General features: G+C 31.7%; 1 protein-coding gene and 1 long non-coding RNA gene across 2 annotated transcripts in view; one reads left to right on the top strand and one right to left on the bottom strand.

Moving 5' to 3' along the window:
• LOC143204876 (zinc finger and BTB domain-containing protein 8A) overlaps nt 1–26,431 on the top strand; it is a 42,132-nt gene that overhangs the window by 3,915 nt on the left and 11,786 nt on the right. The window lies entirely within an intron of this gene.
• On the bottom strand, nt 9,831–10,310 carry LOC143204947 (uncharacterized). The gene is made up of 3 exons (XR_013007707.1): nt 10,171–10,310; nt 10,025–10,111; nt 9,831–9,970 (listed from the first exon to the last, which is right to left on the bottom strand). It is a non-coding gene; the product is annotated as an uncharacterized LOC143204947 (long non-coding RNA).

Here is a 26,431-nt window from a genome sequence, read left to right as displayed (position 1 = left end):
TGTTGATTAAAAAAAATATTTTGCCAAAAAAATGTATTTTACTATGGTAGGCCGGGGACTTTCCAATTGACCTGTTACAGTGGAGTTACACCCTAGTGATCGGCAAGTTTCTTCTACAGTAATATCTACTTTCTTGAAGTCATCCCTTAACATCAAACATATCCTCTCAAGGGCCTCTGTCCAATTAGTTACTTTTGACTGTTTCTAGTTCATCTGGTGAGAGATGTATTTTCCATATCTTTTAATCAATTGCTGAACCATAATCATTGTCTTCATTTAACTAATTAGTTGTTAATTGGTAATATGCCCTTTTTTGTTGTTTACGTCTTTAAAGGAATTAACTTTTACGAATTCTATCTTTTGTTGAATCTAAATTAAAAAAAAAGAAATTAAAAATATTCTTAATGTAAACAATGTTTTATGTTATAATATGTATAATTTAATAAAATTCTGTTAGGTTGGCAAAGTATTAGAATATTTTGGCTATTCAGTAACTTTGTAATATCCTTTGAAAATGTTCTATTATTAACTAACATTGAAACATCAGAAGCGGAATTGCATAAAAAATATTACGCTGTCAACTTCGTGAATCTGCAAATCTGTTTTCCGTTGAATATTTCTGACAAGACATATTAAATCTTCATTGTAAAATTTTACAGATTTATCATGACATTGTTAATTCTGTTATATCAAATTTATCTTATATTCTTGGCTTAATAAATGCTTTACTTTTTTTATTAATCTCCTAGAACGTCAACAATCTGCCCCTGGGCAATAAATATTATTATATGATTTCCGTTATATAATATAACTATCCTGACATGTAGTAGATCACTTCAGTTAGTGATCTACTGTACAACTTATAATCTAAATCTTATTCTAGATGCTATTCTAACTTATATTTTAAAATAATAATCCCAACTTCTAAAAACTATTTTAGCTTATTCTAGAGATTATTAAATCTCACTCTATGTCTATTAATCAATTCTTATGGCAGTTTACGTTTGAGCCTACGCACTTCACTGTCATCGCGCCCATTTAACTGTTTAGCGAGTGCATTAGGATGCACTAATAGTCTTTCAGAGTACTTCGCACTAACTCGCCGAATCACACTCGTTATGGGTCCTATGGCGAATCACGCTGAATTAGTTTGTTGGACACGTAATATGGGGCATCGACGATGATTCGTAACACTTTATTCTGGAAAAATGGTTCACTAACTAATATATTTCAGTTACACACTTACTTCAAATAACTAATTTGGGTATTCTGTGATATAAAATATTTTAATATAAAATGGAACATACATAATATTTAAATAATCTTTTTGTAAAAAATATTCCCTCAAATTATTATCCATGGCTGTATATAGTGGTTCCTGTAGGTTTCGTAGCTGCAGTTGTCAATGCTCCTGCTGAGAATGGCCCTCCTGCTGTTGCAATAATCGCGAGTTCGAATCCCGCCAAAAATAAATATATCGTATATTTATAATTGTGGTTTCTCATAGATAACAGTATAAAATATACCTAACATTTTAAATTTTTCAGTAGGCTGCTATTACAGTAATAGTAATATATACCATAATTGATCAGGTTACTTTACTTTAAGATAATCATTGGTTTCTAGCATTTTTAACTCCATAAATTTGTCCCCATAAGATCTATAATATTCATTGCCAATAAAATACGAATGATTTGTTGTTTTTTTCCTGAATTTCATCAGGTTTTCACTAATATAAGTAAACAACTCAAAATATAACCACAGAAATAGCAAAATAACGAACATAAACAAAGTGCAGAACGAACCACATACAGTCTATCCAAAGTTACTTTGTAGTTACTTTGTACGCATGTCATCTAAATTTGTGACGTCAAAACGATTTAAAGTTAATATCGTGTTAAGAGGTTTTAACTCTTACCTATAGATCATTGTGGCTATATAATTAACTGTAGTTTTCAGATATACAATAATGTTAAAATAAATTATATTTGATAACATTTTTGTTCAATTATTTTATTTAGATTAGAATTTTTTTGTATGTCAAACCCAAACTAAAACTCAGAGTTGATGCGGCAACATTGCAATGTTTCGACGTCACAAATATCCATGACGCATTACTAAAAAAACTTTGAATAGACTATATATTGTTTTTTTAACTTTAGACTGATGGATTTATCGTTTTAAAGGCTTTAATGTTCTTTCGATTTTTTTTTAAATAACTTCGTTGTCTATTTTCTATGTGAAATAAATTAGCTGAAAAGAGATCAAACAAATTGTTCCACATTCCAAATAATTTGTTCTCAGAATTATGTTCGATTTGTTCAATCGACGTCAGTAGATATCAATAGTAACTAACTATTACACTTTATTGAGTTGTGGATAGTCATTCTGGACAAGCTCATAACTCTTTGCGCTTCTCAATTGTCGTAGTAAATCCACTTTTCATAGCTAGTTACAATACGCAACCAAAAACTTTCTGTTTCTATTTGAAATAACTGATAATTTGCAACATATGGTTATCAAGATAAATATACAATTTATAGGTCAGGTAGATTATGTACCAATATAAAGTAGCGGGGGACCTAAGATTTAATTATGTATGCTGAAAATTATTGACATCTTACTTTAAATAACATTTAATTCATTAAAATTATAATCGCCGTCTTGGCTGACGCAGTGATAAAGGCGGCAAGACGGTCCTCCTACTATTGCGATAGTCGCGGGTTCGAATCTGCTGGGGCATGGTCGTAAATTTTATTTTGTCTTAGTTGTTTTAAATGTTTGTGATTGTTCTTAGGTAAAAGCGCAAAATCTGACAAGAAAAATGATCGCGGTCGCCAGTAACTAGGCTGGGTAAGACCGGATGATTTCTAAGTTGGTCATTCGCCAGTCGGTAGGCTTAATGCCGAGGACCGTGGTTCGGAGCCCACGTTAAACTATAGGTCCTGTCCAGATAAATCCTCGTTGATAAGAAGGAGAGTTTAAAATATAAAAAATAAGAAAACATTATAGTTAATTACAGATAACGAAGCTACGCTAAAACATCTTTTTATTTTTTGATACCTGGAACCGGTCACATGTTGATACACGTAAAGATAAAAGAAATAAGCCTTAATATTATTTTTTAATCAAATATAATATAGTCAATAAATTATATTATATATATTTATTGGGGTTTCAAGATTTTTTTTTCAATCTCTTGATTGTGATACTAATTAAGTATTGTTTGCGAAATGCATGCTCCCGGGCAAAGGGATATTTGACAAAGAATGTTTGCACTAATTTTCAAGTAAATCGTAATTCGAAAGAGCTAGTTTCTAAAAAAGCCTATAAAATAAAACATTTGAGATACAGTTTTAAGCTGCGTAATGATACTTAGTACTTACTTCTGGTTACTCATCGATACCTGATCCTCACTGGGGTGCAGTGACACTTTTCCGAATACTTTACATTTTTGCTACTTTGGATCATACCTGTTATAGTAGAATTAGTTTGTTAGAGACGTAATACAGTGCTCCAATAAAACAGCTAATGTACATCATAGATGAGGTCGAATATACTATGAAATGAAGTTTGTAGAATATAAAAAATGTATTTTAAACTCGGATCGGATTTTTCATTCTCATTTTACCTTTCTTAAAAAGAGACCCATTCTATTCAGTCTATAAAATTTGATTTGTTTTGATACTGGTCGACCCTGTTTTCAAATATCTCCAAAATTCTTCAAAAAATTTGTGATAATAATTAGAGGTTATAAATCCGCAAACGTTATAAACCAAAGTTTTAAGTTAATGTGTCAACATTGGTACGTGCTGACGTCATAAATTTCGATGACCTGAATTGGCTGTTTTATTGGATAGACGTTGGTTTTCCTAATAATACTACACATTTCTATAGCATATATAATGCAGTCCAATTAGGCTTCAGAATTGATTTATACACTAATATATGTTTCTTCCAAGTTAAACGTCGATCCAAATTGGTACATTTACATTAACATTCTCTGCTTGCTGGAGATGTTGAGACAATTGGATTTTGTTCAGAGAAATTTGGTTCTATGCTTCATGAATTAATAGTTGATTCAAGCTATAGTATAAAACTGCAGCCATCAGTTTACCTATTGTCCAATCTAGGGGGCATTTTTTATTGTTTACTATCACTGAGGGTAAAAAGGATTATTATACGTTTATATAATTTACAAGCACATTTTGTACTATGAAGAGGTCAATTAAATCTGAGATTTTATAGGGATCTGTAGGCCAATACGTTGACTTACCAGTCTCCTTTTTACCAATTAAGGTTTATCTGGACTGGATCTACTCTTTTACGTGGCCTCCGAACCACGGTCCTCTACATCAGTCGTACTAACTGACGAGTGACCAACTTAAAAATCGTTCCAGAAGTTATCCGATCTCACCCGGCCTGATAACCGGCGTGACTGGGATAATTTTTCTTGTCGGATTTTGTGTTCTTACCTAAGATAATGACAAATATTAAACAAACACAAATTTACAATTTATTATTTGGTTCTATCGAGCCTGCCTCCTGGATCAGTATTATCCAAGACTTGCAGATTTGGTGTTATCATGAAGTGGAGTCCTTCCTCATGTCTCGGTGCCAATCTTCTTAATTTCTTTTTTTACTTCTTTGGACTTATGTTGATATACTTTCCGCAGAACATCTTCTTAACTGAATTCCACAGATCGATATAGGTTTTGTATTTGCTTGTATAGCAGCACCTTATTATGTACGGATAATTTAGATTTTCGTTCAAATAACCGATATTATTTTTTGTATTTTTATTCGAGTCCTTTTCTTTTCTTTTTCACTGAAGAAGCTTCTTCCATGCAAGTTTTGCGTCAAGATTAATCCCAAAGTACTTAGCGTTGTTACTACATGGAATAATAGTATTATTTATATTAAGTGGTATATGGACACTTTCATTGTAGATGAATTTAATATGCACTAATCCTCCTTGAATCTCCTTGAATTTTATTCTCCATGTCTGGGTCCATTTTTATTATTACTCGCGTGTTGCAGTTTTCTGGATGTTTTTACGCTATTGTCTCCAGAAGAAAGTATTGCAGTGTTATGAGCAAATGTAGCCTTAGTCAAATTTTCTATTTGTGAGATATTATATGTATGAAGTAGGTAATTAACAGTACTCAAAACACTTCTTTGCTGTACACTTTCTTTTGTTTCTTTCACTATTGAATAAGCTTCTTGTTGTATAACTCTAAACATCCTAGCTGAGATGTAGTGGTTTAAAAGTTCAATATGTTGCTTCAATAATATATTATGGTTTGTGAGATATTTTATGTATAGAGTAGGTAATTAACAGTACTCAAAACACTTCTTTACGGTACACTTTCTTTTGTTTCTTTCACTATTGAATAAGCTTCTTGTTATTTAACTCTAAATATCCTAGCTGAGATGTTGTTGATTTAAAAGTTCAATATGTTGCTTCAGTAATATATTATGGAGTTTTACATTATCCCTTATATCAGACTTTATCGAAGACTACGTCCTAGAAAATAACTAGCTGAGCATTTTTTTTCCTTCATAGTGGTTATCAATAATTTCTGTGATTGTGTGCACCTGGTCATTTAGTCAGGTATTAGATTTTTTCTATCCGTGAAAATAATATTCCTTGTCAACAATTTGGCTCGATATTCCAATATTTTAATTCAATTTGCTCAACTGTAGTCTACACCTTGCTTATATGTATATTTAAAAAAAGAAACTATACGGAATTGATTAAGCAGGTGGAAAATTTGACGGTGCCCACCCACGCAGAGCCCCTTCACGAGTCGGCAGTCTCCCGCTCCCCCTCCCCAACTCATACGCCCCGCCACTTTTCGCGTCCCACCCGATTTAATTCCGGAGGGTATTTTGTGTAGATTTCAGGAGGGGGCAGGGCACGAATCGATAAAGCTGGGACTGACGTGTCCCCCCATGGTGGAGGACGGCAAAATGTGTGTGTGTATTTGTGTGCGTGTCGTTCGTGTGATATTACCATCGTGATTTAGTACGACCCCGGCATAATTTTTATATTAACAGTCGATCTGAAAATATTGTGTAAACCAAAGAAGGAATTTAGTGAGGTAGGTTGTTGGCCGTTAAACATTTTAGACAAAGATATCTATGGTAAGTATTTTTAGTAAACATTATGTAACAATAATATAAATTTACATGTTTTTTATCGAACAAAAAATTATCGGTTATCATTCAAATATTAAATAGTTCATTGCAGTGTTTTTCAATGGATGTGAATTAATTCTGAGGAATTTATGTAAACTCATAAACTTGTAAAAGTTTTATTTTGAAAATGTATGTACGCAATAATTTTTATTTTTTTTTACTCTTTGTGATTCCACAATCTGCCCTATAGGCAATAAGTATTTCTTATGTCTATATTATATTTACATGGCATGCAGAAAATCACTTCATTAAGCTATCTTCTGTATAAAATATTATCTTAATTAATTAGTCTTATTCTAAAGCTTATTCTAAAGTTTATATATGTCCAGTAATCAGATCAGGTGGTGTAAAACGTTTTAGTCTACGCACTTCACTATCATGTCGCATATTTAGCTGATTAGCGACTACATTGGGATGGACTGACAATCTTTCGAAATACTTCACACAAACACTTTGAATTACACTCGTTGTAGGTTCTAGAGGAATATCGCGTTGTATCACTTTATTTTATATAATTTCAGACGAAGTTGTTTTTGTTTATAGAGTATGTGCTTCTTCCAGGTTAGGCGTCGATCTAAGTACAAACCAAGATATTTAACTTGCTCTGCTTGGGGGAGTTGACGATGATTGATATTCACAGGTGGATATGTTTTTCTACGCAGGGTAAACGTTACATGGGTGGATTTTATTTCATTGACTTTAATGTGCCATGTCTTCAACCGTAATTGTATTTGATCCAGGTGGGTTTGTAGATATATTGATGCTGTGGCCGGATCTTCATGGGATGCCAATATTGCTGTGTCGTCTGCGTATATTGCCACAGTAGTTATTTTTGTGGTGGGAAGATCGGCCGTATACAGAAGATACAGTACTGGACCCTGTACACTACCTTGCAGAACTCCTGAATATATGGGATTTAATTCGGTATGTTCATCGCCTTGATTTACAATAAAATATCAGTGAGATACGATTTTAGTAACTGATAGTCCGGATGAGGGAGAAGTTTCTTTAGTTTAACCTGCAAGCCCGTATGCCATACTTTGTCAAAAGCCTCAGATATATCTAGAAGAGCAGCCGAACAATACCTTTTGGCATTTAGGCCAGTGTTTATTTTGTTTACAGGTCTGTGCACTTGTTCTATAGTCCCATGCTTATTGCGTAATTCAACTGTTGTTAACTGGAATAATTTTTCTTTTTACAATAATTTAAATTCAACTTTTTCATTTTTACGTTAGTAAAATCACCATACATCTTTTGAGGCGCTCTAATTATCTTGGTAGGCTCAGTGGTCAAAAGGATAAGTAGGTCCTCCTACTGCTGTCATAGTCACCGATTCGAACACCAGGGGCTGATGATTTTACCAGATAGCGATATCTATTGACTAATATGCGAAGTATATATGTAAACAACTGTTAAACAACCTAACCTAATTGTTCGGTGGCTTTGACATCTCTGCACATAAAATAAGTTTTTCATTTAGTAACATTAATTTATTGAGTATACATAGACATTCATAGTACTGTTTCTCAACGGATGTGAATTTATTCTGAACAATTTATGTAAATTCATAAATTTGGAAAATTTTTATTTTGAAAATGTGTTCTGCCTAATCCGTGTCTCTACGATCACGTTTAAAGTCAGCAAACCAACGTTTTATTGTGGTTTCTGATGGAGCGGAGTCCTTATAACACTTTTCAGGCCATTGCTTCGCTTGAACGGTGTTTTTTCCCATCAAGGAGAGGTGTAAAATTAAAACACGAAATTGTTTCAATGGATTACATTGTTTTGGAAATAACAAAAGTAGTGTCACTCTTACAATATCATGAAATGTTGAATCCTTTTCAAGGTTAGTACTAAATGAAAATGAGTGAATGCAATTAAACTAACGCCATCTATGTGTTCAGTCAAAAGGGCCCCAGCTCATGTGTTATTTAACACAAGACTTTTCAGCCCATGTGTTAGATAATACCGCTTTATTTTTTTCCTGCTATCACTCCAATTAATACATATGTCCAACATTCATATCTTTTTTATAAATCGAATTGGGAGACCAATATGTCAATTAACGTTATTACCCATTAAAAAAAAGTGGCTTAACTGAGTCATTAGAAAATATCACCTCAAAATTCCATCAAAGATATGTTCCTGTATTTGTTATTCACTATGACATCTTTTGTTGAATGATTATTTTTCTTTAGAGCCAATACGAGGACAGTTTGTGACAGTCAGTAAGTTTTTGAATGACGCAAAAAGCGTTTTAAAAAGACATCCAATACCTCATTTCTCCAATTTTTGTTATTCCTTGTTTCAGTGGTGACGTTTCCATTCGATCATTTTAAATCTTTTACCATCCCACCATTTCTTCAAGCTTGAAGACAGCAAATAGACTCAAGGGCTAAATTTGGAGAATATGGCGTATGGGCTAGCAGTTCGTAGCGCAATTTATGTACTTTTGCCTTTAATAGGCAGGCGTATACCCCTGCATTATCTTGATATCCTTTCTTTTCGTAAAATGCGGCCATTTTTGCTTGAAATTAGTATAAAATATGTCTAAAAGTCCTGAATAATATTCGCCGTTGATCGTTTCACCCTTTTTAAGATAATCGACATGACGACATGAGAAAACTCTGACAGGCGCAAGTTGGCATCTTTGGTGTCCGTTCACCTGGACAAACCTACAGTTTTGATTGTTCCTTGGTCTCTGGTGTTTTGTGATGTACCCATAATTTTAAACGGCACAAAAACTCGGGATTATGGCTGAATATTGTCACGAAAGCCTTCTGGAGAATCATAGCATCCACATAAGGATTTTGCAACGTTGCCAATTATTGTAAATTATACACTTGAAGAATATAGTTTAAATAAATTAAATTATATTAAATTCACAAATTAACCTAATATTCTAGGCCCAACTATTACCACTTCGGTGTGGGCGCTAGTGTCTACGGTCTGGACGGAGTCTCGACTTTGCTATGGTTGTTTTGTTGATTTAAATTTCTGTCTATTTTTAAATTGTATACACACTATTTATACTTTTAGTTTTCCCTGCTGTGTTGTTAATTTTATTTTATTTATTATTGTATGTATACACTTTATGTCTGTCATCGTCTGCCTCTTACCAGCACCGCACTATTTTATAGTCGCGAAATAACGACATTCGTCAAAGCAACAATTAACCTAACATGCCATAACCTTGTTATATTATAATATTTAACATAAAAAATACAATATAAAGAACCTTGTATAAACATCGTTCATTTTAAAATAATTTTTAAAGGAAAAAAGGGAAAATAAAACAATATGTAATTATTTATCAATATATAAATATTACAATAACAAACCAAAGTATGTCTAGTCAAAGTATTTGTGGTAATGCGTATGGATATTTGTGACGTCGAAACATTGCAACGTTGCCGCATCAATTCTGAGTTTTAGTTCAGTTTGGCTTTGACATACAACAAAATTCTAATGTAAATAAAATAATTGAACAAAAATGTTATCAAATATACATTATAGTACATCTAATACATATATTATCGAAGGACTTAAAACTACAATTAAGAATTTTATCTCGTTCTTTTTCGAAATATTTTATTAAAGCCGCAATCAATTTGTGACCCTCACTATCTATTGTTTTCGGCATTTTCAAACGAAATGATATCATATATTATAAAGCGTCATGGATATTTGTGACGTCGAAACATTGCAATATTGCCGCATCAACTCTGAGTTTTAGGTCAGTTTGGCTTTGACACAGAAGGACTTAAAACTACAATTAAGAACACAGGTATAATAGTTTGTAGATTAGATTTGTTTTGTTTACATTGAACTTTTTTCCACACCACCCATGATGTAGAGTGACTAGGTGCGTTTTTTTATATAGTGGTATCCCCCTGGAGGCCTAATCCACCTAATTAACAATTGTATGTTTGAGAAACGTATTTTACTTTCATTCGAGAGCATATTTACCTTCTTACTTTTTTACGTTTAGTTCTTGTTTCCTTCAATGGCGTATTTGGTTGTCAAATCATCTTGGTATCACTGTATATTTTATTTCTTCTGTTACTATCTGTGTACACCATTCTTCATAACATTAATCACTGAATTCTATCTAATGCATTTACCATATCTACAAAACAGTTAGTATTCATTCTCTCCTCATACGTTCTAACCTAATGCTCATGTTTAATTTCGAACAATTGCAATCCCATTTTCTACAGTTATATTCAATTAATTATGTGCATACCTTTAGTTGTTTCCACTCTCATCGCTCTGTCTCAGGAATTTCCAGCATTGCACAGCATTATCACATATCCTGAAAGTTTCCTTCAGTCACTTGCACTTTCCGACTCACTGTCCAATTCAATCACTAAACTGTTCTAAATGTTCTATTCTATCTAAAACATATTCACGATTTCACTATTTATCAATTACTTCCTCTGTATGTCTTATCGAGTTCATCCAAACCAAAGGTGTTATGGTTGACAATGCTTCCTTCCACATATCCAAACAGTTTTTGATGGAATATACTTCTCGACCATCAATATATCTGCAATTAGTTATTAATAAATATAATGACCAACAAAACCTAATCGAATGCTATTGTAACTTTTGCTTACTATTCTTATACATTTCATATATTTGGCCCCGAATAGTCCCCACGTTGTATGTAGATATATTTCTTGGGTGAATCTAACGTATTATTCTTCATTTTGTAAACGATGTTACTCACAGTACCCAGAGTAATATTTAGCTCGGCAGCAACCCGCTAAAAACATTTTCAGTAAATTTGTAGGGTATTATATTATTTAATATCATCAATAATTACCTCTCTAACGGAGAGATTTACCGACAAAAGGGGGCTTCCATTATCTCGTTCCTTTTCGAAATAACCTATTAAAGCCGCAATCAATTTGTGACTCCGAATATCTATTGTTTTCGGCATTTTCAAACAAAGTAATATGATATATTAGGCAGCGACTTAAAATTTATCAAAATAATCAAAGGATTAAAATAATGTTTGCCGGTTTATAACCTGTAGTAATTATAACCAATATTTTGAATAATTTAGGGTACATCTGACAACCGGATGGCGACCAGTTGTCAGTCATATGCAAAATTTTTGAAACCAATAGTGATAAGAGGTTTTAACTCTTACCTATAAATTATTGAGGCTGTATAATTAACTGTAGTTTTTAGATATACTATAATGTTAAAATAAATTATATTTGATAACATTTTTGTTCAATTATTTTATTTAGATTATAATATTTTTTTTGTCAAAGCTAAACTGAACTGAAACTCAAGAATTAATGCGGCAACATTGCATTATTTTGACGTCACAAATATCCATGACGCATTACTAAAAAAAACTTTGAATAGACTATATACTTATATAACAGCAATACAATAATCACAGCGGGCTTGGCAGTGCATTTGTGGTGGGCACCCGGGCATTCCGTTTGAAGCTCCCTGAACAGCGTAGAATATTGACCGCTGAACTCTTCGCAATATTCAAAGCAATTATCGTACATCTCAACCCAAACCTTCAAAGAATGGCTAAACCTGACCGACTCCCGAAATGCTCTCGATTATTTTCTAGAACAGAAGTTCAACCAACCCCTGGTCACCGACTCACTGTCAATTATCCGTGGCATCTATCTGAATGGAATCAGGACAAGTTTACTGTGGATCCTTCTCACGTTGGTATACCAGGAAATGAGCGCGCGAATAGTGCGGCTAAATCGGCAGCATCATCTCCCCTTCCCATCACAGATGTTTGTGTCCATACCGACCTTATACTATTGGTACATTGTTTCACAAATAGCGAGGTTCAACGTCGGACACAGGAGGCCAACCACAACAGGCTCTTTGAAGTTAAAGCTGATTTTTTCTCCTTCGCGTTCCTTCCCTTCTTTATCATGCCGTACCTTTGAACGACTGCCTTCGACTGAGAGAGCCACTGTCATTTCCCGCACGGTCAGTTTGTCACCGTGCCCCTATTTCAGTCTACCACATATTGAACGACTGTTCACGGCTCACCTATATTAGAACTAAGTAAGTATGGGCTGCAAAATTTTTAAAATGCCTTAACAGGAGAAAATAGAGACAGACTCCTCGGATTTCTACGAGAGATCAATTTTCTTCATAGAATCTAGCCTATGCTAAGTTCAGAGTTACTGATCAAATAACCATTACCACTGCGGTATGGGTGCTGATGTTTGCTATCTGGATAGATCCTCTATTTTGTTATGGTTGGGTTTGTAGTCCTGTATTTGTGTTTATTTTTAAATTTTATATACACTATCTATTCTTTTAACCTCCCTGTTTGTCTTGTTAATTTTATTTATTTATTTATTTATTATTTTATATGTTATGTTTATATTGTATAGTCGCGGCACCCGTCAAAGCAGCAAAAAAACAATAATCATAGCAAGAAGTTTATCATAGGGAACTATATAATGATAAAAGCAGCTGAATATCACGATATGCCGCCCAAGTCATAACAGAACCTACTCCATGCTTGAATGTAGGAAGACCTAGCTCTCCAGACCTAAACCCAGACGTCCAATACATACGCATCTCAGTATTTACGCGGAAGCAGTGTTGCCAACATACCAATAATGCAATATTGCATGGTGTTCATATTATCTTATATGCCAGGTGTTGTAGATTATATTCCAGTATGGTATGCTTTGCCTTTGGCTATATGCTTATTGGAATAATGGGAGAAAGTCAAGTGACTGACAGATATTAACGAACATTAAAAATATCGTGGCCACTCTCAGACCTCAACATTCACTTGATACCGTCACTGATACTGTTTCAACAAAAACAGTAAGGCGGTATATCCACAAAGGTAGCATCGAATATGGCACCCAACACTTTGTTTTCGAACTGTTGAATCATGACTATATTAGAGATGCTTACAGTACCCCAAAGTTGCATCCCCTAACTGCTTTACAGCAATATGTTGCTATTTAAGGGTTTAATTTTTGGTTTTTATGGACTTCACCAAAGTTATCGGTAGTGTTTGTTTCATTGGTTTTAAGTGTTTTAAAGTTTTCAGCTGCAGTTATATTTTTATTAAAGCTTGTTTGAATATTTTTTGAGGGAGTTGGTGGATCTTGGTGAGGTGCTAAGGATACCGTTAGGTCTCCATACGTTCTGTTAGCCAAGCTAGTTACGTATATGAGCGGTAGATTAACAGTCTAGAGGTAATACAATATCGTACAGCCACTTGTACTCCTGAATATATTGAATGTATTATTTTATAAGCTGTTCAGAATATGTTTTCCGCCTAACTTACAGTCCTGTGAGTCTTTGTGGGACTTTGTCAAAAACCTGGGATATATTCTGGAAACAATACTTTTTAACATTTAGGTTTCTATTTTTTTTATATAACCTCTATTAACGTGTTATTTAAAAGTTGGTCTACAAATTCTAGGCTCACAATGAACACCTGTATAAGTATTTAACTTCGATCTTCATCAAATATATTTGTCGTGTGTCTTGTAATATATTACATTTATCTGTTTCTGTCCCCAGTTAAGTTCTCACATTTTTGCTGTGCAAAATTGTTAGTCAAAAATCATTATTAGTAAAAAATAATGTGTTAAATATAATATTAAACTGTTATCACTGAAATGGATTAAGGTGTCATAAAAAATACCTGCTGAGAAAAGATTAATCACAGCTTATAGGTTATATGAATCACTTTTATCTTATGTACTCGACGATTTATTATAGATTAGTAACGCCATCTATTAATAATCTTTATGATTAAATTCTACGAAGGTTGTTCAATAATATAATAAAGAAAAAGATTTAAAGAAGAATTTTTTAATTAATTTTCTCATATTCATATTTCAACATAATCAACACAACTGTAACACAATGTAAATACATTACATACAATGCTACACAACACAATGTTAATATTCAACACAACTATTTTTAACTTTGTCATTCAAATTATTTCATAATCATAGTTCGCATTTCTCCAAACTTTATGTCACTCAGAAAATAATAAAAGCAAGCAGATTCTCAAAAAAGCAATCTCTTTGCATTTATTGATAGCAAAAAATGGATGAAAATTGGAGCCGAATCCTCTGAATATAGTAGATATTATAATAATTCAAACTTAAATTCTTTTTTTTCTTTGTCGATTAAGAAAATTTTACATGCAAAATTGAATGTTTATCTTTTGTTCATGTACCATGAACTCAACTTCATCTAATTCTACTTTGATCTTTATCAAGAGATAAGGATTAAAAGATTAAGCCTATCAAATAATAATAAATTAACTTTACGACAAATCTTTATCACACTACAGATTTTTCATTTCAGTTTGTATTAAAAATAAATTTTTATCCTTTAGATCCTACGATTCTTTTAAACGTTACAAAGGGGGGTGGTACTATTTAATAATATGAGCTTAATTACGCGGAATCTAAATATAAGTAAATTCGAGCGTATAGGCAAAACTATAGCACAGTTTGGTAAAAAATCATTACCATTTGAGTATGCAGCACGTGCCAGTTTACTCCGAAAGTGTTTAATAACATTCAAATAAGGAGATTTGTGTTCTAAATTTGACTAATTGTTCTTCGATCAATTTATTATAACTGCCGGCTTCATTGGCACTGTGGTCGGGGCGCTCCTATCTCCGATAGTTGCGGGTTCGGATACTGCTGGGTCATGGATGTACTTTATGTTTGTGATTGTAATTGGAAATGTCTTTAGGAAACAGTGGAAAATCCGACAATCCACTGGCCAGTCGATAGGTTTGATGCCAGGGACCGTGGTTCGGAGTCCACGTTAAACTGTAGGTCCAGTCCAGATAAACCGTCGTTGGTTAGAGGCAGACTCTAGATTTTATTTTAAAAAAATTAATCTATTTTAACACCACCTTCAACTTTCTTACGACAATAGAAAAACAAAACGTTTTTCGAAAGCTTCGAATCTACACCATTTATTAATAAGAACGCCCGTTGATATATGGTCTATTCAAAGTTTTTTTTAGTAATACGTCATGGATATTTGTGACGTCAAAACATTGCAATATTGCCGCATCAACTCTGACTTTTAGTTCAGTTGGGCTTTGACCAAGAAAATTCTAATCTAAATAAAATAATTAAACAAAAATGTTATCAAATATAACTTATTTTAACATTATAGTACATCTAATACATATATTATCGAAGAACTTAAAACTACAATTAAGAACACAGGTATAATAGTTTATAGATTAGATTTGTTTTGTTTATATTGAACTCTTTTCCATACCACCCATGAGGTAGAGTTTCTAGGCGCGTTTTTTCATGTAGTGCTATTTCCCTGGAGGCCTAATCCACCTGATTAACAATTGTATATGTGAGAAACGTATTTTACTTTCATTCGAGAACATATTTGCCTTTTTACGTTTAGTTCTTGTTTCCTTCGATGGTGTGTTTACTTATCAAGTTATCTTGGAATCACTGTATATTTTATTTCTTCTGCTGCTATCTATGTACACCATTCTTCATAAAATCATTCATCAAAATCACTGAATTCTGTCTAATACATCATTACCATATCTACAAAACAGTTAGTATTCATTCTCTCCTTATACATTCTAACCTAATGCTCATGTTTAATTTTGAACAATTACAATAACATGTGTACACATAAATCTTTCACACCCTACAATACCATTTTCTACAGTTATATTCAGTTAATTATGTGCATAGCTTTAGTTGTTTCCACTCTCATCACCCTGTCTCAGGAATTTCCAGTATCGCACAGTATTCTCGCATATCCTTAAAGTTTCCTTCAGTCACTCCAGTCTTTTCGACACACTTTTTGTTAATTTCTAATCTGTATAAAACATATTCACGATTCCACCATTTATAAATTACTTCCTCTGTATGTCTTATCAAGTTCATCCAAACATTTTTTGATGGCATATTCCATCAGAACTCGACCAGCAGTATATCTGCAATTAATTATTAATAAATATAATGACCAACAAAACCTAATCGCTATTGTAAGTTTTACCTTTTTCCATCAATTTTTGTTGTCTTTACACTTTTTTGTTACTGTCTTGCCAACAGTGCCACAATGAACTATTTTGAAATATTCAAGTTTCATCAATATACATAAATTCAAATAGTTTATTACTTTTATGTATACTTTTCAGAGATACAATTTTCTCTAAAATAATTTAATTAAATTATGTTAATATCGGTAAAATAGTTTGTGTACTTACTATTCTTATACATTTCGTATATTTGTTCTCGAATAGAGCCAATATCAAGATGGACAAGACTCGTCACCCACTTTGTATCTAATTCATTTTTAAGCGATGTTATTAACAGTACCCACACTAACATTTAGCGCGGCAGCAACCCGCTAAAAACATTTTCAATAAAACTGTAGGGACTTATCAAATAATCAAAGCCCTAAAATAACATGTCGGTTTGTAATCTGTAGTAATAATAACTAATATTTTAAATAATTTTGCGTACGTCTGACGTACGTTTGCAAAATTCTTTAATGCAATAGTGTTAAGAGGTTTTAACTCTTACCTATAAATTATTGTGGCGGTATAATTAACTGTAGTTTTCAGATATACTATAATGTTAAAATAAATTATATTTGATAACATTTTTTTCAATTATTTCATTTAGATTAGAACTTTCTTGTATATTAAAGACAAACTGAACTAAAACTAAGAGTTGATACGGCAACATTGCAATGTTTCGACGTCGCAGATATCCATGACGCATTACTAAAAAAACTTTGAATAGACTATATCTACTATATTAAATGAAGCTAAAATATAAAGCATATTAAAATATTTTTTAATAATTGTTATAACTAATACTAATATCTTTCCTTTTCTGTTTTTGCTTCAAAAGCTATAGCAGTCCCATACATAGAACTTCCTCCATCCAACTGTCCGCGACGGTTAAAACCATCTGATGTTTTCTTAAATACTTGTATTACTATCACGACTCTTTATGTAATGTTTACATGAATCGTAGAATCTAAAAGCTAAACAGTTATCTTTATTAAGAGTTCAAATGAGCTGTAGTGTGTTAAAGTTTTGTCGTGAACTTTATAACTAGTTTATCAGTACTTTTTTGGTGGTATGAACTGAAGCCAAGAGACCACTTGGTCATACGTCAACAGCAAAGCCGAATATCCATGGTTCCAAGCCAATGCTCTGTATTTCATGGGATCAGCTTGGTGTAGTATACTACACGTATGAGCTACTAAGACCTAAATGAAAACATCAATGGTGATCGCAACGGGGGTCACTGCTTGAAGAAAACTACCAGAATACAAGCAAAGACATAACAGTGTTATTCTTCAGCATAATAACGCTTGATCGCATGTTACAAAATCGGTGAAACATACTTGGAACTATTAAAATGGGAAGTGCTGGTTTGTATGTCATGGCCAATGTGCTATATTGGCCTGCAAATCCGTTTTAGTTTTTTACAATTCCAAGTTTTATTGTGAACAAATCAGTGTATTTTATTTTATTATATAGTTCTCAGTCATTAATATAAGTTTCAGGCAATTTACGGATTTCATCTCGAAAGAACGATGTATCTTTTGAGAGTATCCATGAATCGACCGATTTTTGATATCTTCATAAGTAAAACACTGCCCAGATATGTCACGACTCATATGTGGGAGCAATTAGTAATCAGAAGGAGTAAGCTCTGGAGAATATGGCGGGAACCCGGGTAAAAAAACCAGCGAAAGTGATTTGGTTCAAATGAAGAGATTGCCAAGCATAGACAAAAAGGCCCAAGACCTCGAAAAATTAGAAAAATAAGGGATCGCTTAGCTTAGCTAAGAGTTACTTTATTAGTTCAGCTCGGGACTTATTAAGTGATGTGATGTGTCTAGTGAATCATAATATACGAGTCATTCATTTTAATATTATCATTTTAATACTATCTAAGACTTATTGAACAACCCTGGTATATTTTATACGAATTATAAAATAACAGTCATACTTTGATAAATAATGGGTTTAATTACACTATGTTATTTTATAGTTTTTACTAAAATTATTTGTGATATAAAATATTGTGAAATATGAAATAATTAGGAATGAAAATGTATAATGTTATATATAATATAAATATTATTATGATTTAAATAGATTGAAATAAATCCACAAAATAATCGTCTTAATCTTGTTTTGTCGATAGAAATATTTGCTTCTTGATATTTATCTTTGTCGGATTGCTTTCATAATTGGCAATGGAATGAATTAAAAGTCGTTAAATTAATCAGAGCATCGTCATTGTTTGTAATGATTCGCAGTCGGCGAACATTCGGGATGCTAGAGTATAACTTTATAATAATATAGTCTAATAATGCCTAAACAGAAACCGCTATAAGAGTTAACAACTTTTAACTAATTTTGTCTCAGTTTTTTCCCGGTGTAATTTTATTCGTTTTTCATTATATTACTTATTTCAAGTCAGACAATTTTTTAAATTATATCCAATAAATTGATATGTTTTCTTTAATTTCCATCAGTCAGTGAAAAAGCACTCACAAAATATGTTAATTATGTGCTCAAATAAATTTTAATGATCTTTTTTCTGAGTGTGAAGATATATTTAGAATAATTAGTACAAAATTAGGTATTTCATTCAAAGTATTTTTTTATTTAAAAGCATATGACACATATATTACAACTGGTTATTAATTACAACTATTTGTAATTTTTCCATCATATTGTTTTTAGGTCTAATTGTGTGTACAGACTTGATCATTCGACTCGAGCTGATTCGGCGCATTTACAAAATACATATGCGTGCTCAGAAGATTGGGCTCCGTTTTGCATATATGTTCATCATTGCGCCAAATCCGTTCGAACTGTATATTCAGATCTGTACTCGCCATATGACCTAAACTTATGGTGGTGTACTACTTACTGATGCGCTATCCAATAAAACAGTCAATGCACGTCATTATAATGTATAACGTCTCAATGTTGCTGCATCATATTGAACTTTTGATTTACAACGTTTGCATCTAATTATAATCACTAACGTTTTAAAGAATTTTGTAAACAGTTGATAAAATAGTTGACCAGTACCAACGCAAATCAAGTTTTATAAATTGATTCGGTTACATATTAGATGCATCAGACAGCATCCCATCCCTTTTTATTTAGGGTAAAGTGCGAAGAAAAAATCTTGTAATATTACCTAATTTTTAAGGAAATAACTAGCGTTGGGAACTATCGACTGAAAACAGTCGAAATAGTTGGTAGTCGCAAAACAGTCGATAGTCAAAAAACTAGCGACTGAAAATAGTAACTACTGTTTTCAGTCAAATACACGGTTCGAATGTTTTTTTTTTTATTCCTGATGCCAGACGAAGATGTATGAATTTTTTCCTGTATAAAATGTGAGAGAGGAAGGGACGGAAATAATTGCGTGGACCAGTTAATTTTAAATGTCTTTATATTTTCCAACGGTATAATAAGCGAGACGAAGTTATATTCCTACGCGTACTAGCTTTAAAAAAAAAGGAAAAAAAATACTGATTAATATTAATTTTTAATAATTTTTAATTAATATTTCATTTTAAACAAAGGAGGATTACTTTTATATTTGATTATTCTATGGATCTGTAATAAGAAATGGAATTTTTCTATGGAATGGTATAATACCCCACAAATGTTTTATCGTATTTTAATATGTTAATTGCTATTTTTAAATAATATACTATAATAAATATAGACAATACAATAGAACTTAAACAAAACCTGAAAGCTAAAGATGTACAAAAACCATAAAAACTAAGTAATAATTAAACATCATAGAAAAAAATAATAATCCATCATATTATTAAAAATGATCGCACAATAACTGCTAGAGCCTTTTTAAATAAAATAAATACTTTATTTTTTATTGAACGGAAATATTTTTTAACAAAAATCGAGAAAGTAATCTAAATATTACGTATTATTGCCATTAAAATAGTCAAAAGTATTTTGCTATTTATCATTCACAATTTTAATCTTTTTACCCTATTACATCAACAATCTTGAAGAATATCTTTCCAAAATGCTGCTATATGAGTATACAATATATTGTTATTTACAAGCAAACTACCAAAAAAATCATAAAACTATACATATTACATATAAATCTATGTATTTAAACATAAAAAACATAAATAGTAACTAAAAGTACACGACTGAAACAGTCACTAGAAAAAGTAGTCAAAACAGTCGAACCATAAATAGCGACTGATACAGTCGATAGTAAAAAGTAGTCAATTACTAAACATTCAATTTCAGTCGAAAGTTCCCAACGCTAGAAATAACTAATCTGGTTTTGATAACCTTGACAAAGAGTTGTTCTTCTCAATGGTGTTAATGTAATAGGTGATTTCTTTATTAAAAATGTATTTAAAAAAATATGATATATTTTAAAATATTTTAATTAAATATATATTACTTTACCAGAATAATAATTATGAAAATATTGAATAAGATAAATTGAATTGATTCTTTTCATTTAAAAACATTATGTTCAAATAATAATATAAAAAGATCAAACCGGATTTAACTTTCAAATACATTAAATCCAATACATAAACGGACAATTTCTTATTAATATGAACATATTTCTAATTAAGGTAACATAACTGTTATTATACAACTAATGATCCAATTTATATATAAAGACTTAATTTCCTGCAATATATGCTTGTAGAGATGTTTTTCATCAATATAAATATTATTTTCAACATTAAATATAACTTACTTAATTGAAATATTAATTTTGCTGCTTTTCACTTGATTATGCTGGGTTTGGTTGACACAGTCAAGGCGACAAGACAATCCTTCTACTGTATAAGAGTCTAATTCTGGAGAATCATGGAATGCGCACAAGGATTTGAATTTCCAACGTTGCCGATCTTTGTAATTTATATGTATATTTAAAGAATAAAATAGAGAATTATCTTCAATTTACAAATTAACCTGATATTTGCCTTTAGACTCACATTTTTCATCTCCAATAATATAAAACATATGATATGAGGTAACTTTTTATATTTCGTTTAAAATAATTTAGAAAGGAAAAAAATGTAATTACTCTACATATAAACATTACAATAACAAACCAAAGTTATAGTTCTTGTAAATTATTTATATATTTGAAAAGTATAATGTATATTCTCGATTTAACAAGTTCATATTTTTTATAACATCTTTATTAGATACGCTTAGTACAATCTTAATTAAAAATTAATTTATTACTACTTTTCATATGTACTTAGATTAATTCACAAGCAAGACGAGTGCGAGAAAATATATTAATATGTATTCCTCAATTATAACATTATAATAACATACAGCTATAGTTTCCACTTTATATAAGTTCGTATAGTTTGCTCAGTGGTCAAGGTTATCGAATGATTCTCCTACTAAAGCCAAAACTGCGAGTGCAAATCTACTAAGGCACGGTTTTTTAAATTTATTTTTATGATTTAATAAAATCTGATAAGGATAACCATACGCCATTAATGAGATGTCTTCCAAGAGATAGTCACCCCAAACCCTAACTGATCAAAAGAGTACTATGAAATAATATTATAAATAATATAAGAATGGAACTATTTTGTTATAGAGATGAAATATTAAAATAAACCAGACATTTTGTCAATGTTATCATATTGAAACCACATATCGCAACGTATAGTATATTCAAAGTTTTTTTAGTAATGCGTCATGGATATTTGTGACGTCTAAACATTGCAATGTTGCCGCATCAACTCTGAGTTTCAGTTCAGTTTGGCTTTGACATACAAGAAAATTCTAATCTAAATCAAATAAATAAACAAAAATGTTATCAAATATAATTTATTTTAACATTATAGTACATTTAATACATATATTATCGAAGGACTTAAAACTACACTTAAGAACACACTTAGGTTAGATTTGTTTTGTTTACATTAATATATCTATTATAATAATATTAATATATATATATATATATATATATATATATATATATAATATTAATAATATTAATACTCTATTCCACACCATCCATGAGGTAGGATTTCTAGGTGCGTTTTTTTATATAGTGGTATTTTCCTGGAGCCCTAATCCACCTAATTAACAATTGTATATCTGAGAAACGTATTTTACTTTCATTCGAGAGCATATTTACTTTTTACGTTTAGTACTTATTTCCTTCGATGGTGTGTTTACTTCGATGATGTCAAGTCATCTTGGTATCACTGTATATTTTATTTCTGCTACTATCAGTGTACACCATTCTTCATAAAATTAATCACTGAATTATGTCTAATGCATTTACCATATTTACAAACCAGTTAGTATTCATTCTCTCCTCATACGTTCTAACCTAATGCTCATGTTTAATTTTGAACAATTACAATCATAACTATGCACACAAATCTTTCACGCCTTACAATATCATTTTCTATAATTATATTCAATTAGTTATGTACATACCTTTAGTTGTTTCTACTCTCATCACTCTGTCTCCAGAATTTCCAGCATTGCACAGCATTATCACATATCCTGAAAGTTTCCATCAGTCACTTTCACTTTCCGACTCACTGTCCAATTCAATCATTAAACTGTTAATTTCTAATCTGTCTAAAAGATGTTCACGATTTCACCATTTATCAATTACTTCATCTGTATGTCTTATAAAGTTCATCCAAACCGAAGGTGTTATGGTTGACAATGCTTCCTTCCACGTATCCAAACAGTTTTTAATGGAATATCATTCTCGACCAGAAATAGATCTGCAATTAATTATTAATAAATATAATGACTAACAAAACCTAATCGAGTGCTATTGTAACTTTTAGCTTTTCCCATTAATTTTTGTTTTCCTTACACTTTTTTTGTCACTGTCTTGCCAAGAGTGCCACCATAAACCATTTTACAAAGATACACAAATTCAAATAATGTATCTTCCTTAGTCTTATTTTATGCCTTTAAAAATCGAATTATTTTTAAGACAATGTCTGGAAGTTCCATTAAACCTCTCCGAAGGTTATCTTTACACCATTTAAACCCTATGCCCTGTAAGAGTATATGAAAGAATGTCTTACATCCCTCAAAAAGCTGCATGTCCCTAATTCTTTCCATTTATGTATACTTTCCAGACAATTTTCTCTAAAATAATTTTATTAAATTATGTTTATATCAATAAAACAGTTTGTGTACGTACTATTCTTATACATTTCGTATATTTGGTCTCGAATAGAGCCAATATCAAAATGGTTAAGATTCGTCACCCACTTTGTATGTAGACGGGTTTTCTTGGGTAAATTTAACGTATTATTCTTCATTTTGTAAGCGATGTTATTCACAGTACCCACACTAATATTTAGCGCAGCAGCAACCCGTTAAAAAACATTTTAGGTAAAATTGTAGGGACTTATATTATTTAATATCATCAATAATTACCTCCCTAACGGAATTTACCGGCAAACGGGGGCCTCCATTATCTCGTTCCTTTTCGAAATAACCTATTAACCGCAATCAATTTGTGACCCTGGATATCTGTTGTCTTCGGCATTTTCAAACAAAGTAATATGATATATTACGGAGCGATTTATAAAATAATCAAAGCCCTAAAATAACGTCCGTCCCTTTGTCAGACGTATGCAAAATTCTTTAATGCAATAGTGTTAAGAGGTTTTAACGCTTACCTATAAATGTGGCTGTATAATTAATTGTAGTTTCGACTCACTCAGGAAACGAGCGAAATGCTCATTTTCAAAGGCACTTTTTCACATATTTTTTATCTAAAATATTCAGATATTTATGTATAATGTTATTGCTGAGCTGATATGATGGAAAATCGGGAGTCGTTCAGTGCAAAAGCCATTCAGTTTGCTTTTTAAGCACTAACTATAGCATATAAGACCTCGTAGAAATATTGTAGACAACTGCTTTTATGGTGTAATGGTTAAAGCTTTCTTTTATCTCCCAAACGGAGGTCGCGGATTCGATTCCCGGCGGGGGCAATAGCTTTTTGTTGTTGTTTAGTTAGAACATTTGTCAAATCACCTAAGCTTGATAGCGGGTCCCGGGGTCTGAAGCGCTCTTTATTTTCAATCATTGTTACTTTATTCCTATTTCTCCTGATACTGACTGCATCTTGACTTGGCCTACCTACTGTAATATTAAATAAAATAGCTGCGTAATTTATTGATTGAATATCTAACACTAAAAAGAGAAAAATGAAATATTTTTATATTTACAAGTTATATGTAAACGTATTTAAAAGTTAGATTTGTTTAAACAGTTATATTAATTTAAATTTGTTGTGTTGGTAATTTAATTTTTTGTATATTTTACAATATTATATTATTATTTTTGTATTGTTTGGGCTCGGCACCGGCTTCAAAGTCATCAGTTGGTACTACTTGAAATAATATTGTAAATAGACAAACATGTTTAGGTAGGTATTAAGCTAAATTGTGTGTATATAGTGGAATATGAAATACGTGAAGTAGATAGGTTTAGTAAGGGTTTTGTTTATTTTTATTTAGTTATTACAACGATTATTATGTACATATTTTATTTTAAAATATTTTTTGTGTCAAAAATCTAAGTTTGATTATTTTTTCAATTTTTAGTGGGTTCCTTATTTATTTCTTGAAGTCGGTTCAATTTTTGTGCTAAAAATATTTTTATATACACCTTCCAACGGAGTTTTGCATCAAGATTCATCATTAGGTACTTAGTATTGTTACTGTATTGGATCACAGCAGTCTTCTGTTTAGCTGCAGGTGAATTTAATATGCCCTGATTTACTCTCGTTAACTTTTATTTTCAATATTTGGCTCGTCTTGGTTATATTATTAGTCGCGTGATGCTGTTTTCTAGTTACTTCTTCGCTATTGTCTACGATAGCAAGTATCGCAGTATCATCAGAAGTTGTAGTCATAGTAACATTTTCTGTTTGTGGTATATCACATGTATAAAGTGGGCAAAGAACAGAACCCAAAACAATGCCTTGTGGTGCACCTGCTTGTGTTTCTTTAATTATTGAATGAGCTTCTTCTTGTTTAACTCTAAACATCCTAGTTAAGATGCAGAAGTTCAAGAGTTCAACTTTATTCAACTATTTTAATTGCTTCAGTAGCATTTTATCGAGTTAATACATGATTAGTTTATACGCCCTTATGCCAGATTTTATAAAAGGCTTGCACTGCGTCCAAGAATATGGCAATTTCAACTTTTTTTTATCATTGTAAGCTTTTTCATTATTTTCATTATTACTTACATCATACATTCGATATGCTTAGTACAATCTTAATTCATAATTTAATTTATTGCTACTATTCGGTTGTACTTGCATTAAATTAAAATAAAACTAATCTATTTAACCTAAAGTTAAAAATACACTTATGCAGTAAACTTGTCCCTGTGTTTTGGTTCAGTCTTCTGATTTCTTGCGTGTTGTTATTTAGTAAACGTTGCTATGATTTAGCAACATTGTTTCATGTTTAGGGCTAAATCTTGGATCACTTCTTGTATCCATTAGATTCCAAGATAATGGTGCAGCTCTTCGTTGGTTACGTAGCGATAAGCATTGATAATTAATCGTAGAACTTTGGTTTGGATGTGTTGGTTTACTAGTTGGTTTGATGTTTTTGGGCAAGCTTTAGGATTGACTGACAAACCAGTCTCTTTGATTTTAGATCAACTTGAGAGTAACTTCCAACTAACCAGTACAGTTGCTTGACTTTGAACATAATTTGCTCTGCTTTTGATCTCACATGATGTTTCCAGTTTAACGTACCATCGAGATATATTACAAGGTATTTAGCTGATTCTGCTTGAGGAATCGGGTATCCGTCAAGTGATATAATTAAGTTTTTGTCAATTCGCCGCCACGCAATATTAATATGAACAGATTTGGAGCTATTAAGCTGTATTTTCCAGTCTCCAGTCCATTTGTAGATCTTGTTGACCTCTACTTGTACGTGTTCTATAGCCTTAGACGGAGATACATCTTTTACAATTATAACTGTGTCGTCAGCAAATGTTCCAAGTACTATTACTCTTGTTTTTCGGATATCAGCAGTATAGAGCAGATATAGAAATGGTCCCAAGACACTACTTTGTGGAACTCCAGCCGAAATAGGTTTAAGTATTGAGAATGCCCCTTTATGCAAGACTCTAAATTTTCTTTCGAAA

The sequence above is a fragment of the Rhynchophorus ferrugineus genome, unplaced genomic scaffold (assembly GCF_030347505.1).
Source record: "Rhynchophorus ferrugineus isolate W39M unplaced genomic scaffold, kcgeb_rfMv2 rfM1, whole genome shotgun sequence".
Taxonomy (NCBI): Eukaryota; Metazoa; Arthropoda; class Insecta; order Coleoptera; family Curculionidae; genus Rhynchophorus; species Rhynchophorus ferrugineus.
The sequence above is the reverse complement of the archived record's forward strand: the minus strand, read 5'-3'. Positions and strand labels throughout refer to the sequence as shown.